We start from the raw sequence: 14248 nt of genomic DNA on the forward strand, positions 1-14248 counted from the left end.
CTCTGGCTCCAATTCAAGAGGCACATTCCCCACGCAAAGGCCCCAGTACCTGCTGCTTTGCCGTCCTCTGCAGTCAGGGGAGACCTCTGGGCATTCGTCTCCACTGGAGGGACGGCATCCTGCGGCTTCTCCAGCACACGCACAGACACCATGGCATCACCTTCCCATTCTGGAAGGTGGAGAGGCTTAGATCCAGCCAGACTCTATAGCCCAGTACCACACTCACAACCAGGCAAAGCATCCTTACCCTCCTTGAAAGCCAAGTCCCTGCCAAACCTCCCAATAAGCCTAGATCCAGACAGAGGGTTACAGCTGGAGTCACAGCAGCTACAGACCTGATCACTCCCATCCACCGAGCTCCAGCTACAACAGGGATACAGCGGTCAGTACAGATACCGGGAAGGGAACACCAAGGGCCTAGAGCACCCTCCCACCCCCACCCCACTACCTGTTGCCCACAGGCTGGCAGGCCTTGTCCAGGTTGTCCACAGCCTGGGAAGCAGCAGTCACCTTCAGGTGGCAGGTCAAGTAGATCTGAGCAGAACAGACATTGGCATGGTTAGTGCACCTTGGGAGAGCTGCTTCAATGCCAAAGCAGCCACACGGTTGAGAAAGCAGAGCCCAAACAAGCCAAAGATACAAAACCACAGAGGCACAGTGGCTGGGAGACGTACGGAGCTGTTGGCTTCATTGTGGAACCTGAAGGCATCAAGCACCAGCTGCAGCTTCGTGACATCCTGAGGTCTTGGCATGAAGTGAGAACTGGAGCCCGTCACCTTGGCATCAATCAGGCAACTGGGCACAGGAGGAAATCCATTATAATGGCCCCGCTCAGAGTCGAGAGCCAACACCTGCAAGCACACTGGCCATGCTTGACTATGGGATCTCACTCACCCATAGTTCCCAATGAAAGTATAACTGGGAGAAGAGGTCGGGTCAGAGGTCAAGGTGGCCACACAGCTGTCCACAAACAGCCGCAGGGGCACGTGGCTGGCCTGGTTGACGGAGGCTTGGATGTTCAGGACGTCCCCCAGGAAGTACACGTTGGAGGGTCTCGGGGAGCTCCAGTCATCTGCCGAGACAGGGAGCAGCATGAGGCCTCTGCAGAGCAGAGCAGCACTCCGGTAAACGGGAGGCTTAGAGCTGCATTAGGTTGGCCTCTACCAGTCATGAGCTGCAGGGAGAAGTCCAGGAGATCCTCCGCAGACTTGGTGGAGGTGTAGGGGACCCAGGTTGGCTGCAGGGCATCGCTGCTCACATTGTGGAGCCTAGGGAGCAGACAGCAATTACACACCGATCCTACAGCAGCTAGGCTGAAGCAGTACTGCGGCAGAGTCCTCACCGGAGGTAGACGCACTCGATGTGGACAACAGCAGGGTCGGTTCTCACGATGCCAGTGTTGGCAATCGGGGACGGGTTGTAGTTTAGGGAGAAGCTGTACACCAGCTCGTCCTCGGTCATCTACAAGTGAAAGGCGCAACGCTTAAGCTCGGGATGGTTTTACCCATTCACCGTGCGAGTCTGCAGCCTTATTCCCCTCCCCTACTTACCGACAGGGCGCTGCCACAACCCTGCAGCTCCGACTGGAAGACCAGGACCGTGTCGTTCTGCCCGCTGAGCGCACAGCCTCCCAACTGGATATCCGCAGCCTGGATCAGTCTGCCGGTACCGAACAGGTCTCTCTCCACCGACACCTGGATCGCGCTCTCCCCACACTGCGCCCACACGACGGGGGAGACTTGCTGCTTGAACAGAGAAGAGTCCACTCGCACAACGGCCTTGGCTCTGGCGACAGGCTTGGCTCTGGCAGCAGGCTTCCCTCTGACAGCAGGCTTGGCTCTCGCCCACTTAGAAACTCTCCCGGCGTCGCAGAGCCCAGCGACCACACACAGCACTAGCAGCCCACACCACGAAACCCTCGCACGCAGCATTGCGGCCACAATACAAGGCTAGCTCACAGATCCGCGATGCTTACCCAGCCCACACCGCCTCCTTTTATACACTGACATGATCCCGCTCAGCGCGTCTCTCTGAGGAGACAGCGCGACATTTTCACGTGGAATTCGCTTCACGCTGAGCGCCCGAGTTCCGGCTGAGAGAGCGGCTTGATCAAAGGAGGCGACAAGTGGCGCAGCGCCAGCAGCGGCGCGGATCCAGCGTGTCCAGTGTGTTGGGTCCTGCACAGCTGCAGCCAGCAGGGACCACGGAACCGATTTTGCGGCTGTGTGAGCGTGGTTTTGTGCTGTGCCGATTTCATTATTTAGGCTACACTCACTTCAATGCTGGTGGAAAAACTTGAATGTGACACTGGGAGCTCTCGGTTCTTATTCAGAAAGAAGAGGAACGTGGAGTTTAGATAACACGCGCATTTATGCATTGATGCATGTACTTATTGTTAACGGTAACATCAGTAATCTGACAACAACTGGATATTGGGCTAGATTCCTCACATCCAGGGTGTTAGAAAAGATTGTTCTCTCATTGTTTTCTAAATGGAGTAGAATGCAAATTAAAGTTAACGTGTATACACCCGAGTGTACAATTGAATAGAAAGATGCTGTGTGTGAGCCAGTCCTGTTTCAATCATTTTGCGGCTTTTTTGTACGTTTGTTTGTGTCAGATCAGTGTCAATAAGTGTCAGAAATACCGACTTGCTATAAAAACCCTGCATTTAATGTATTAGTTAAAGTAGCACTATGTTTAAAGTTATGGCAATAACGGTAAAATTCTCCTAGATGGATATTTAGGGGACGTCACACTACTGTGTTATTGTATATGTGTATATAGGCAAACCAATCAGCATTCGGCAGCGCAACACTCATTATAATATGCAGCCTATTGTTGTGTTCAGCAACTGCATACAGTATGTGTTAAATAGTGGATGCGTTCACGATACACGCAATCGTCACATATTGTGAAAATGAATTGCTTTGCCGGTCAGATCTGCGCCCACGACGGACGCGCCCGTGTATTATTATTCGCCTGTAACAGAGGTAGACTGTCAAATGTGTTTGGACTACTGCAGTTACTTCATTGCCGTCATATGTATGTATTTGTTATTGTAGGCGTTATGCTGCCATTTCTTGTGCACTAATCATGTAAAAAGTACACATGTTTTATTAATACAAAACGATCCGAGCTCACTTGATTATTGCAATATGAACACAAGTGATCTGAGACCTGAGAAAACACGACAGTGAACCACGACAACGACCCCGAGTTAGTTTCCAAACGATCTGATTTCGTTTGAAACGAACCCAGTGTGAGGGGGCAACACGTTTGCCTGTATTGAGATATTGTATGTTGCATGATGTAATGGTATTTAACATATGCCATATGTGTGACAATAGTTCTTGTTCAAAGGTGGCTTGACCTCGTGCTGTTGCGGTCACAAAAATGCGCCCCTATTCTGATTCACACAGACTTTGAAAGCAACAAAATGCCACCAAATTGCCGGCAATCGTTTCAGTGGGAATGGGGTTTTTGACACGTTGAATATTGCGGCAGGAAATACACACGTTTAGTTAAAGGGGGCATGCAACCCGTTTTGACCACATAATCATCAGAATGTGTAAATATTGGTCATTTCAGTGTTTTAGTTTACTAGTTGGAAGCCAGCATTTGTCAACACAATATTTCAATACCATGAATTCATTGGCACTGCTGAGCTTCAATGGAAATGAATACTGTACCTTCTCTCCGTGACATATAACTTGCGTGTTTATCCCACTGCGGTCTCTCTCTTCAGCCTACGGATTTACACCTCCATTACCGTGACTATGTGTAATACATTAGACTACAGGCACTAGATATTAAGCTCTAGGTATTACAAGGAGTTCAGTACATCAACAGCCCTTGGGTGGCGATGACCCTGACGGTGTCTGTGTGTGCTGATAGCCCTCAGCTGCTGATCATAAAATGCAAGAGATGACAGAATTATAATGAAAATGACTTATAACCTATAGGCTATACAAGAGCTCAAGTGTGGTAACTTGAGACCCAATCGCAGTAACTGCAATAATATTCAATAACTTCAGAAAGACCGAGCCAGTAGAAGAGAAAATACGGGTTAAATTCAATAATGGGCAGAACAAATTGGAACAATTAATGGCAGTTAGATTAGGGTCCGATACCACCGTCTCAAGTATTGCAGATACAAGGCAGTTTAAGTGCAGGGTTATACAGCAGGTATCAATAAAATTAATCGCATATTGTAGCTCATGGACTCCACTGAAAAGTATAATACAACGCAGTGCCAAAATGAAACAACTGTCGTATTTTAAGGTGTTTTAAAGCAATATGAAGAATTGCACGGCGGTAAGGTTATTCGACTGCCCCCATGAATGAAAAGAGCCTCAAATCCTCAAATGACAGCTAACGTTTTCAAGACTACTTTAAATACCAACTGTGAACGGTTTCAGAGCCTGCTTCTACATGTGACTGCGAAGAATGAATTGTGAGAAACCATACCACATACACGCACACACCCCTTGAACTTTAACACGGAATTTGTTCAAGGGCAATGAGACCTTGTTGAAATTCACCAAAGCACAGTGTGCTGTAAGCGATGTGGTTTTGAGTTCATTGAAAGGAGACCAGTTGTGAATGGTTTCACAGTCCGTTTACCTCGGCCATGTGGCTGCCGGCTTGTAGAGTGCCACTCAGCGAGCTCGTAGTAGCGTCGTTTAGTGATTCTAGAGCAACGGGGTATCAGTGAGCAAGTGTATCTGTGAACACAAGCGACAGAAAGGACAGTCGCTGCCTCCCCCTTCTGGGGGTACTTGGGCACTACAGCAGATCATGGCATTACAGCGCCAAGGGCACCTCCTTGGCTACAGGAACATTATTGGCATTTCTTCTTTGGATCTGGGCAACATGCTGATCAATACAGAGCAAGCAAGAGACCACGTTTACTCCACGTCAGGACTATACTCTCAGCAACCCCTCACAAATGAAAGGGAAGTTTGATGGGGAGGGGAGACATGGAGGGGTCACTTGTTGCCACCACCAGGGCCGTAGCTAGAGGATTCGGGGCCCCCACCGCCCTCCACCCATATCATATACTGTATACTGTAACCTAATATGGGTTTATTGCAAAATAACAAAACAGATAACATACATGAATGCAAATAAAGGTCTTTGCTGAACATCGGCAAAAGCAAAATACACAAATATAACATTAAATATAAAAACAAATACATAGCAAACACTAAAACAAATTTCAATCAGCAATGCACATTTAAATAACAACGAAAATTATACGAATCATTAGTATATGTATATCGGTTTGATTGATCTTTAACCTTTGATGACCTTTCACGTCCCTTCACGTAGGATGAACCAAAATCCCATTGTCAGACCTTTCTGTTGGCAAAGTCACTTATGATGTCTTTGTAGTCCAGCTGTCTGTTTAGCTGGCTTTCAATTGAAAGTCAGGCAAGGTTATAAAACCTCTCTTGAGTTTGGTTAGACCTGAGATTTCTTGACAAGCTTCAACTTGCTGAAAGCCCTTTCTGCACCAGAAACAGAGACAGGCAGAGTGCAGAAGATGCCCACTGCAACACACACTTCTCCAAAAATGCTGTGGAGCTGCATCCTGTAGATTGAATTCAGCAGGTCGAGAGGAGACTGGCAGTCTGCAAATATGACATTATACACAGACTTAAGATACCTCACTTCATTCTCAAAGCCTGCTGTAAGATCCTGTGTATATTTGCTCACTAATGAGTGGCAAGCTGGGTGAATCTGACCTTCTTCTAAGTCTTTTAAATTTAAGTAAACCTTAATTTTAAAAGTTAAATGTTTATATAAATACTACATCCAAAGAATGCCATTAAGCCATAACTTATGAAACACTGTTTAAAGTCCTCATACCATTATTCAATACAAACTAATTAAAAACTAACAAAAGCCAAGAAATTATTAAATAATAATTACAAAACCAATTTTAAAAATGGACCAGCAATAGGCCTATAATAGTTATTCCCATCAGTCTGTTATAAATCATAAATCAAAAAGTAAACATTCAGAAATTAACAAGAATGCAGTCAAATGTTAAAAAAAATACCACTAAAATTACTCAGTGTTCATTTTTAATGAAGATAATATGGTACTGCATAATATATTAATTAAAGCGAATACATCCATCCAAGAGCAGTGTGTTGTATTCGTGTTTTCGTGACTGTATTAAAATACATCAAAAGCCGGCAGGTCGGTAATGCTTGTGACATGCGTCGTGACTCGTGTCCATTTTCCCTGTGTTATACAAACCAACTCTATTCACAACAGCGTAAAAAAGACGGGGATTTCAACCACATTATCATTCTGTTGGTGGCGGTGTGCGCCGGTAAGGAAAATTATGTGACAATACTGACCGGTAGTTTTCCTATGCCCACGAAAGTAAATCTGGCAGAGAAATGACAATACACTAACCGGTCTTAAAGAACGTCTTGATAGACTGGGATACAGCAATTCTCCTGGCCTCTCTCTCCCCTTCTTTTCATGGCGTTACTAGTACCCTGATTTAGGTTTTCCTTTCCCAGACATTTTCAGTCAGTGTCCTGCTCATCCACTAACTTCACCGCTAACCTCAGCAGCTCTGATTGGATCAGTTCACGAGCTGGGGTGGGACTTACAATTCATTGGGTCCCCCTGCTGTTTGTCACTGCATAATTAATAACAACGTCGGATCGGCCAAACCATTTCTCGGGAGGGCAGAGGAGCAGATACTTGGAAAGCTTGTCACCAAATTGCATGTTTGTGTGGTTTTCATTCAATTCTCAGGCATACAACTAATATAAAATAGAATTATTCACAGAACAGGTGTATATAGATACATATATATATATATATATAGAGGCTAACTGCTGGATGTTGTGGGGCCCCCTATAATTGTCATCACCTTTCACCACACTAGCAAAGGCCCTGGCCACCACTGTGAAACGTACAGTAGGGCCAGGAGTACTACACACCTGTTGGAGTGCCTTACTAGAGGGAAGAGCACCCACTGAACCAAGGGCCTGTGGAGCACACGGCTGAAGGATCTTTGCAAGGCAATAAGAAACTGATCGAGTCACATATTTCACAGTCCAGTTTTATTCAAAAGCCTGATCCAGCTACAGTTGGGTTTCCCGCCTGTGGGGCTTGGATCTCCACACAGCCACCAGCAGTACAGCACAGAGCACAAGCACCGTGAAGGCAGCCACAGTCAGCACAGCATAGCCGAAGGCCTGGGACACTGTGGAGACAGGAGAGGGACAGGCAGCTCACAAGGGCGCAGACACCAGAGGACGGAGCGCCAGCAGACAGTCAAAGCTCCCCTCCTCACCTTCACGGGGAGAAGCCCTCCTGTCCACAGCAGAGAGCTCAGAGGCAGTCAGGATCACTTCCCCACTGGACACCACTGCCGTCTCCCTGGAGGCCCTCTGCACCGGGGCAACAGCTCTCCCTGAAGGGACAAGAGCAGCATTACAGAAGCAGGCCCTCCACTGGCAGAGCCTTAGGGAAAGATGCCATTCCAGCTCACACTGGAACCGAGCCACTCACTCATTCTCTGGCTGCATGGAGCGACACAGCTGTCAGTAGCACTGGGTTGGCACACTGCTGCACTACAGTGGATGAACACCTGGGGAAGCAGGAGATGCAGTACAATACAATGCCACCATTGGGAATACAGTCAAGACCATGGCACTCCTTGGCCAATAGACCCTTACCTTCTCCTTCAGAGGGAGCTGGGAGCCAGCATCCACAAAAGTGAACATCTGCACGATGAAGCGCTTGTAGTGCGTTGGGTATGGCAGCCCTGAGGAGCCAGCCACGGGAACCAAGGTGGTCTGGTACTGGTCGTCTCTGTACGGACACCTGGAAAGAGCACCACAATTGGGTTCAGAGGTCTACCTAAACCAGCAACACGAGCCGGCCGGAAAGAGATACAGGGCTCCAGTTACCCAGCAACCAGCAGGCTCCACTGGGGCTGGCCGAGTGGGCTGGGGGTGGAAGTTGCCCAGCAGTCTTCCAGCGTCAGGACAATGTTGGGGTCGGTCCTATTCAGGATGCGAACCTCAACATACACAGGATCCCGCAGGACCTTGGTCACGGGGTAGTCCCCATCACCGTAGTAGGAGGCATACACAGCTTCTACAGGAGGAACGACAGGGAGCTTTAAGAAGCCAGCATGCATTGGAAACCAGTTCATAGCATGGCCACGTACAAGGGCTCGTCACAGTACCCGTTGCAATCCTGAGCTCCACACCGAGAGGTCCCGGGGCCACGACTGAAGGAGGAGGCGGGGCTGCAGTGTACACTACAGCCTCCACGGGAACAAGCTCACTGCCCGAATACTTGCACAGGAAGGTCAGCCTGGAAGGAGAAGCAGGCAGCCATTGGACCTAGTCGGGTACTGGCACAAGGAGACGGGCACTGGGGAGCCCCACTTACTCATAGTAGCTGTCCCTGGTGATGGAGCCATCAGGCCCGTTCTGCACATCGCGTTTAGAGGACATCGTGTTCTCGTACACCACATCGCCACCCTCACTCTGGAAGAGGGAGGCAGACCCTCACGTTATACAGCCGAGACAATGACCACAAGGCGCTGCAATGCTCAGGGCAAAGCTGGGAAACGCTTCCTCACCTTCAGCGTGCTTCCACAGGCACTGACTGGGAACTGGAACAAGGCAAAGCCAGCAGTGGTGCCAACAGGGCTGCAGGGGGCGCTCTGACCCCCTAGCAGGCTGACCGTGTCAAGGCTCAGCGGAGGCGTGGTCACATTCCTGGGTACTACAACCACAAACTGACCATCCGTGGTGCATTGCACAGTCACTGGAGGGAGAGGGGAGAAGATTAGCAAAGCAACGCGCTCAGGAGCCCTTTGTACGATATGTTGCCCTGAACACTCACCCTCATTGCTGTAATAACAGGGCTGTCTTCCCCTCTGATCAAAGCAGCAGTTACTCGCTTCACAGTCGGCTCTACTGATAGCAGGGGCACCACACGCCATTTTCTCGTTGTCACTAACCAAGCAGTTCTGACCCTGGGCTACAGAAACATCCGCCGCAGCCGCCATCAGCAAACAGACAAGACTCCAGACCCGCACGCTCATCCCAGACCTCTCCATTGTGCAACTCGGCAACGAACTGCCGAGAAGCGGCGCTCCGCTCCTTAAATAATCCGGCGCCCTGATTGGCTGAGGGCTGGCCCTGGCGCAGCAGGGTGCACGAGGGTTTCAGCCACCCCAGCGGGCCAATCGGGCTCTTTGGTGGAGCTCTCGCTTTGCTGCCACACAATCACGGTCAGATGCCACATCACTGTCTGTCGGCAACCCCGCCGCGCCCCGCTGCGCTCACTTCACTGCCCTGGCTCTCAACGCACAGCTCCCCTACCTACTGAGCACTCATCTCCAAGACTTCCACAGCTTTTTAGAGACAGTTCCGACTCATGTGAAGCTGAATGAGCACAACTATACCTTTATCATTTGTTTTTTGGTCCTAAATAGTAATAGAAACATTGAATACGACCATTCGAAGATTCGGTCTGCATGCGACACTCGTACCAGTAGCAGTGAAGATTAAGTGCATGACATTGTAACGGGTTTTCTTCAGAGACAGTGTTGGCTTTTCCAAAGAACGGAAGTGCAAAACCACATGGATTATCTGTTGATTCACACATTTCTATTGTAATTGAGCTTCGGGTTATACTTTAAACGGACAGTGTGCAAAATCACGTCCTCCTTGTAACGAGACACAATTTGATGCCCTGATTGCAACGAACCAATTACTTCCAGCATCACCGAGTGCACACTGAAAATGTATGGCAAGACGCTGTGACATTTAGTCCATAATTTCTGATATCAAAAATACAATTGTTGGTATCAAGAATGATCTGCTACTTGTGATATCAACATTTGTATTTTTCACATCAGCAACTGTATTGTTGATTTCATTAACTGTATTTTTGATATCAAAAACGCATACTATTTAGCATCCGTAACATGCGTACTAACTGACGTGAAACTTAACCCTTTACACTCCGCCCCAATATTTTCATATCGTCCGCGAGCCAAGTAGTAAATTGTAGGTTTATCAAAACTACAAAATGTACTAGAGACTATAGAGAAACTAGAAACCGGGAGCTTTCAAACGATGTCTTTCTCGCCTATGTAGGGTCTTCATAGCATGGGCTACAGGCTTGCGAAATCAGCCATTTGTCCTAGTGTACAGAGTGTTTGTTTTTAGTCTGTCAGCCGATTAGACCTTAAAATACGAAAGGCCACAACTTTCACTTGATCGAAGATAAATGCATAAGGCACAACGTAGCAAGGAGAAACACAAACCGGAAAAATGCCAGTCGAGAATGGCTGCCGCTGAGATTGTTCAACAGTGAACAGGGCAATGTCAGACATTAACAACGAGAGGAATGGCCGTTCTGAGTGCTCGCAATTATGAACGTCTACTCAGTGAATGCTCGCTCACCTGTTGCTGTCGTGACTGGGATGGTATACGAGTACATTACAAACTACATGACCCTCAGAGAAAGCCTGTACGGGGTTTTCTTCCTCGAGAAATGCGGCTATTGCGCGCAGTGCTCTTACCGCTCCTCGGTTCACTCGTGCAGCTCGGAGGAGCGCCTGGCGTATGCGGCTCGCATCCCGAAATATTCACTAGTTTGTGTCAAAATACATTGATTCGACTATTTTAAACGACACTGGCTCCGAAGTCTGTACCAAAATGACAATGTCAGTTTCATCTTCATTACGTCCTTTTGTTTCCAGGAGTTTCAAAGGATTTGCGGTGTTTCGGCAGAGAAATAAGGCACGAACAGTTCTGGGATCAGAACATTATGACCCCACATACACCTAAATCAAAGGTACACAATCCTAGCTCGGATTGCCGCTCTGTGACAAATGTATACACTTCAAATCAAGCAGCAGATTAGACGGAACAGACCCAACACTCTATAATGGCATCAAACCATCCTCTAGGTATACACAGACAGACCCAGGCATTGTTCATTGCACAATGATGCACAGGTTTCTCCCATACAAGGACGTCAGCTTAACAGAACGTTAGTCCCTCATAGGCTGAGTCACATTTGCTCGGATTGAATACCTAAGCGTGCAACCATGCTTTTTGACCAAGAATTCGTCATACACACATCTGATCTAACCGTGTAGCTTAGGGTCACATGTGATGGTTTGTAACCCTGGCATCTGGGGTCATAACGATCCCCGTCCTCCTCCTGCATGTTCTAAAATACAGTTTCCTGCCACCACATGTGACTAGGGTGCAATGTTCCCAAACACTGAACCTTCTCCCGAAGCAGTCGTGTCTCACCCTCCAGAGCCCAATTCTCTGCACAAGAGCTGCAGAGATGCTGGAAAGCAGCAACACTCAAACGGAGCGCTAAAGGACAGCTTTACATGATCTGTAGCATCCATTGATTGAGATCATGCAGAACTTGGAGAGCAAAGAGGAAAGACACGGGTCATGGTCTGTTCTCAGCTTTATTGATCAGTCACACCACAGTCAAGCCGTGGGTGGGCTTGCTCTCCTGTACAGCACAGTCCCCAGCACAGCAATGCACAACACAGCCACAGCAGCCACCACACCAGCCAGGAGCACAACCTCAGCAGAGATGCCTGCAAAGAAAGCACAGGTCAGTCACTTTAGGTCAAACCCAGACTACAGCAAGGGACCACAACCTCTGGCTCCAATTCAAGAGGCACATTCCCCACGCAAAGGCCCCAGTACCTGCTGCTTTGCCGTCCTCTGCAGTCAGGGGAGACCTCTGGGCATTCGTCTCCACTGGAGGGACGGCATCCTGCGGCTTCTCCAGCACACGCACAGACACCATGGCATCACCTTCCCATTCTGGAAGGTGGAGAGGCTTAGATCCAGCCAGACTCTATAGCCCAGTACCACACTCACAACCAGGCAAAGCATCCTTACCCTCCTTGAAAGCCAAGTCCCTGCCAAACCTCCCAATAAGCCTAGATCCAGACAGAGGGTTACAGCTGGAGTCACAGCAGCTACAGACCTGATCACTCCCATCCACCGAGCTCCAGCTACAACAGGGATACAGCGGTCAGTACAGATACCGGGAAGGGAACACCAAGGGCCTAGAGCACCCTCCCACCCCCACCCCACTACCTGTTGCCCACAGGCTGGCAGGCCTTGTCCAGGTTGTCCACAGCCTGGGAAGCAGCAGTCACCTTCAGGTGGCAGGTCAAGTAGATCTGAGCAGAACAGACATTGGCATGGTTAGTGCACCTTGGGAGAGCTGCTTCAATGCCAAAGCAGCCACACGGTTGAGAAAGCAGAGCCCAAACAAGCCAAAGATACAAAAGCACAGAGGCACAGTGGCTGGGAGACGTACGGAGCTGTTGGCTTCATTGTGGAACCTGAAGGCATCAAGCACCAGCTGCAGCTTCGTGACATCCTGAGGTCTTGGCATGAAGTGAGAACTGGAGCCCATCACCTTGGCATCAATCAGGCAACTGGGCACAGGAGGAAATCCATTATAATGGCCCCGCTCAGAGTCGAGAGCCAACACCTGCAAGCACACTGGCCATGCTTGACTATGGGATCTCACTCACCCATAGTTCCCAATGAAAGTATAACTGGGAGAAGAGGTCGGGTCAGAGGTCAAGGTGGCCACACAGCTGTCCACAAACAGCCGCAGGGGCACGTGGCTGGCCTGGTTGACGGAGGCTTGGATGTTCAGGACGTCCCCCAGGAAGTACACGTTGGAGGGTCTCGGGGAGCTCCAGTCATCTGCCGAGACAGGGAGCAGCATGAGGCCTCTGCAGAGCAGAGCAGCACTCCGGTAAACGGGAGGCTTAGAGCTGCATTAGGTTGGCCTCTACCAGTCATGAGCTGCAGGGAGAAGTCCAGGAGATCCTCCGCAGACTTGGTGGAGGTGTAGGGGACCCAGGTTGGCTGCAGGGCATCGCTGCTCACATTGTGGAGCCTAGGGAGCAGACAGCAATTACACACCGATCCTACAGCAGCTAGGCTGAAGCAGTACTGCGGCAGAGTCCTCACCGGAGGTAGACGCACTCGATGTGGACAACAGCAGGGTCGGTTCTCACGATGCCAGTGTTGGCAATCGGGGACGGGTTGTAGTTTAGGGAGAAGCTGTACACCAGCTCGTCCTCGGTCATCTACAAGTGAAAGGCGCAACGCTTAAGCTCGGGATGGTTTTACCCATTCACCGTGCGAGTCTGCAGCCTTATTCCCCTCCCCTACTTACCGACAGGGCGCTGCCACAACCCTGCAGCTCCGACTGGAAGACCAGGACCGTGTCGTTCTGCCCGCTGAGCGCACAGCCTCCCAACTGGATATCCGCAGCCTGGATCAGTCTGCCGGTACCGAACAGGTCTCTCTCCACCGACACCTGGATCGCGCTCTCCCCACACTGCGCCCACACGACGGGGGAGACTTGCTGCTTGAACAGAGAAGAGTCCACTCGCACAACGGCCTTGGCTCTGGCGACAGGCTTGGCTCTGGCAGCAGGCTTGGCTCTCGCCCACTTAGAAACTCTCCCGGCGTCGCAGAGCCCAGCGACCACACACAGCACTAGCAGCCCACACCACGAAACCCTCGCACGCAGCATTGCGGCCACAATACAAGGCTAGCTCACAGATCCGCGATGCTTACCCAGCCCACACCGCCTCCTTTTATACACTGACATGATCCCGCTCAGCGCGTCTCTCTGAGGAGACAGCGCGACATTTTCACGTGGAATTCGCTTCACGCTGAGCGCCCGAGTTCCGGCTGAGAGAGCGGCTTGATCAAAGGAGGCGACAAGTGGCGCAGCGCCAGCAGCGGCGCGGATCCAGCGTGTCCAGTGTGTTGGGTCCTGCACAGCTGCAGCCAGCAGGGACCACGGAACCGATTTTGCGGCTGTGTGAGCGTGGTTTTGTGCTGTGCCGATTTCATTATTTAGGCTACACTCACTTCAATGCTGGTGGAAAAACTTGAATGTGACACTGGGAGCTCTCGGTTCTTATTCAGAAAGAAGAGGAACGTGGAGTTTAGATAACACGCGCATTTATGCATTGATGCATGTACTTATTGTTAACGGTAACATCAGTAATCTGACAACAACTGGATATTGGGCTAGATTCCTCTCATCCAGGGTGTTAGAAAAGATTGTTCTCTCATTGTTTTCTAAATGGAGTAGAATGCAAATTAAAGTTAACGTGTATACACCCGAGTGTACAATTGAATAGAAAGATGCTGTGTGTGAGCCA

Source organism: Amia ocellicauda, chromosome 13 (genome assembly GCF_036373705.1).
Source record: "Amia ocellicauda isolate fAmiCal2 chromosome 13, fAmiCal2.hap1, whole genome shotgun sequence".
Lineage (NCBI taxonomy): Eukaryota > Metazoa > Chordata > Actinopteri > Amiiformes > Amiidae > Amia > Amia ocellicauda.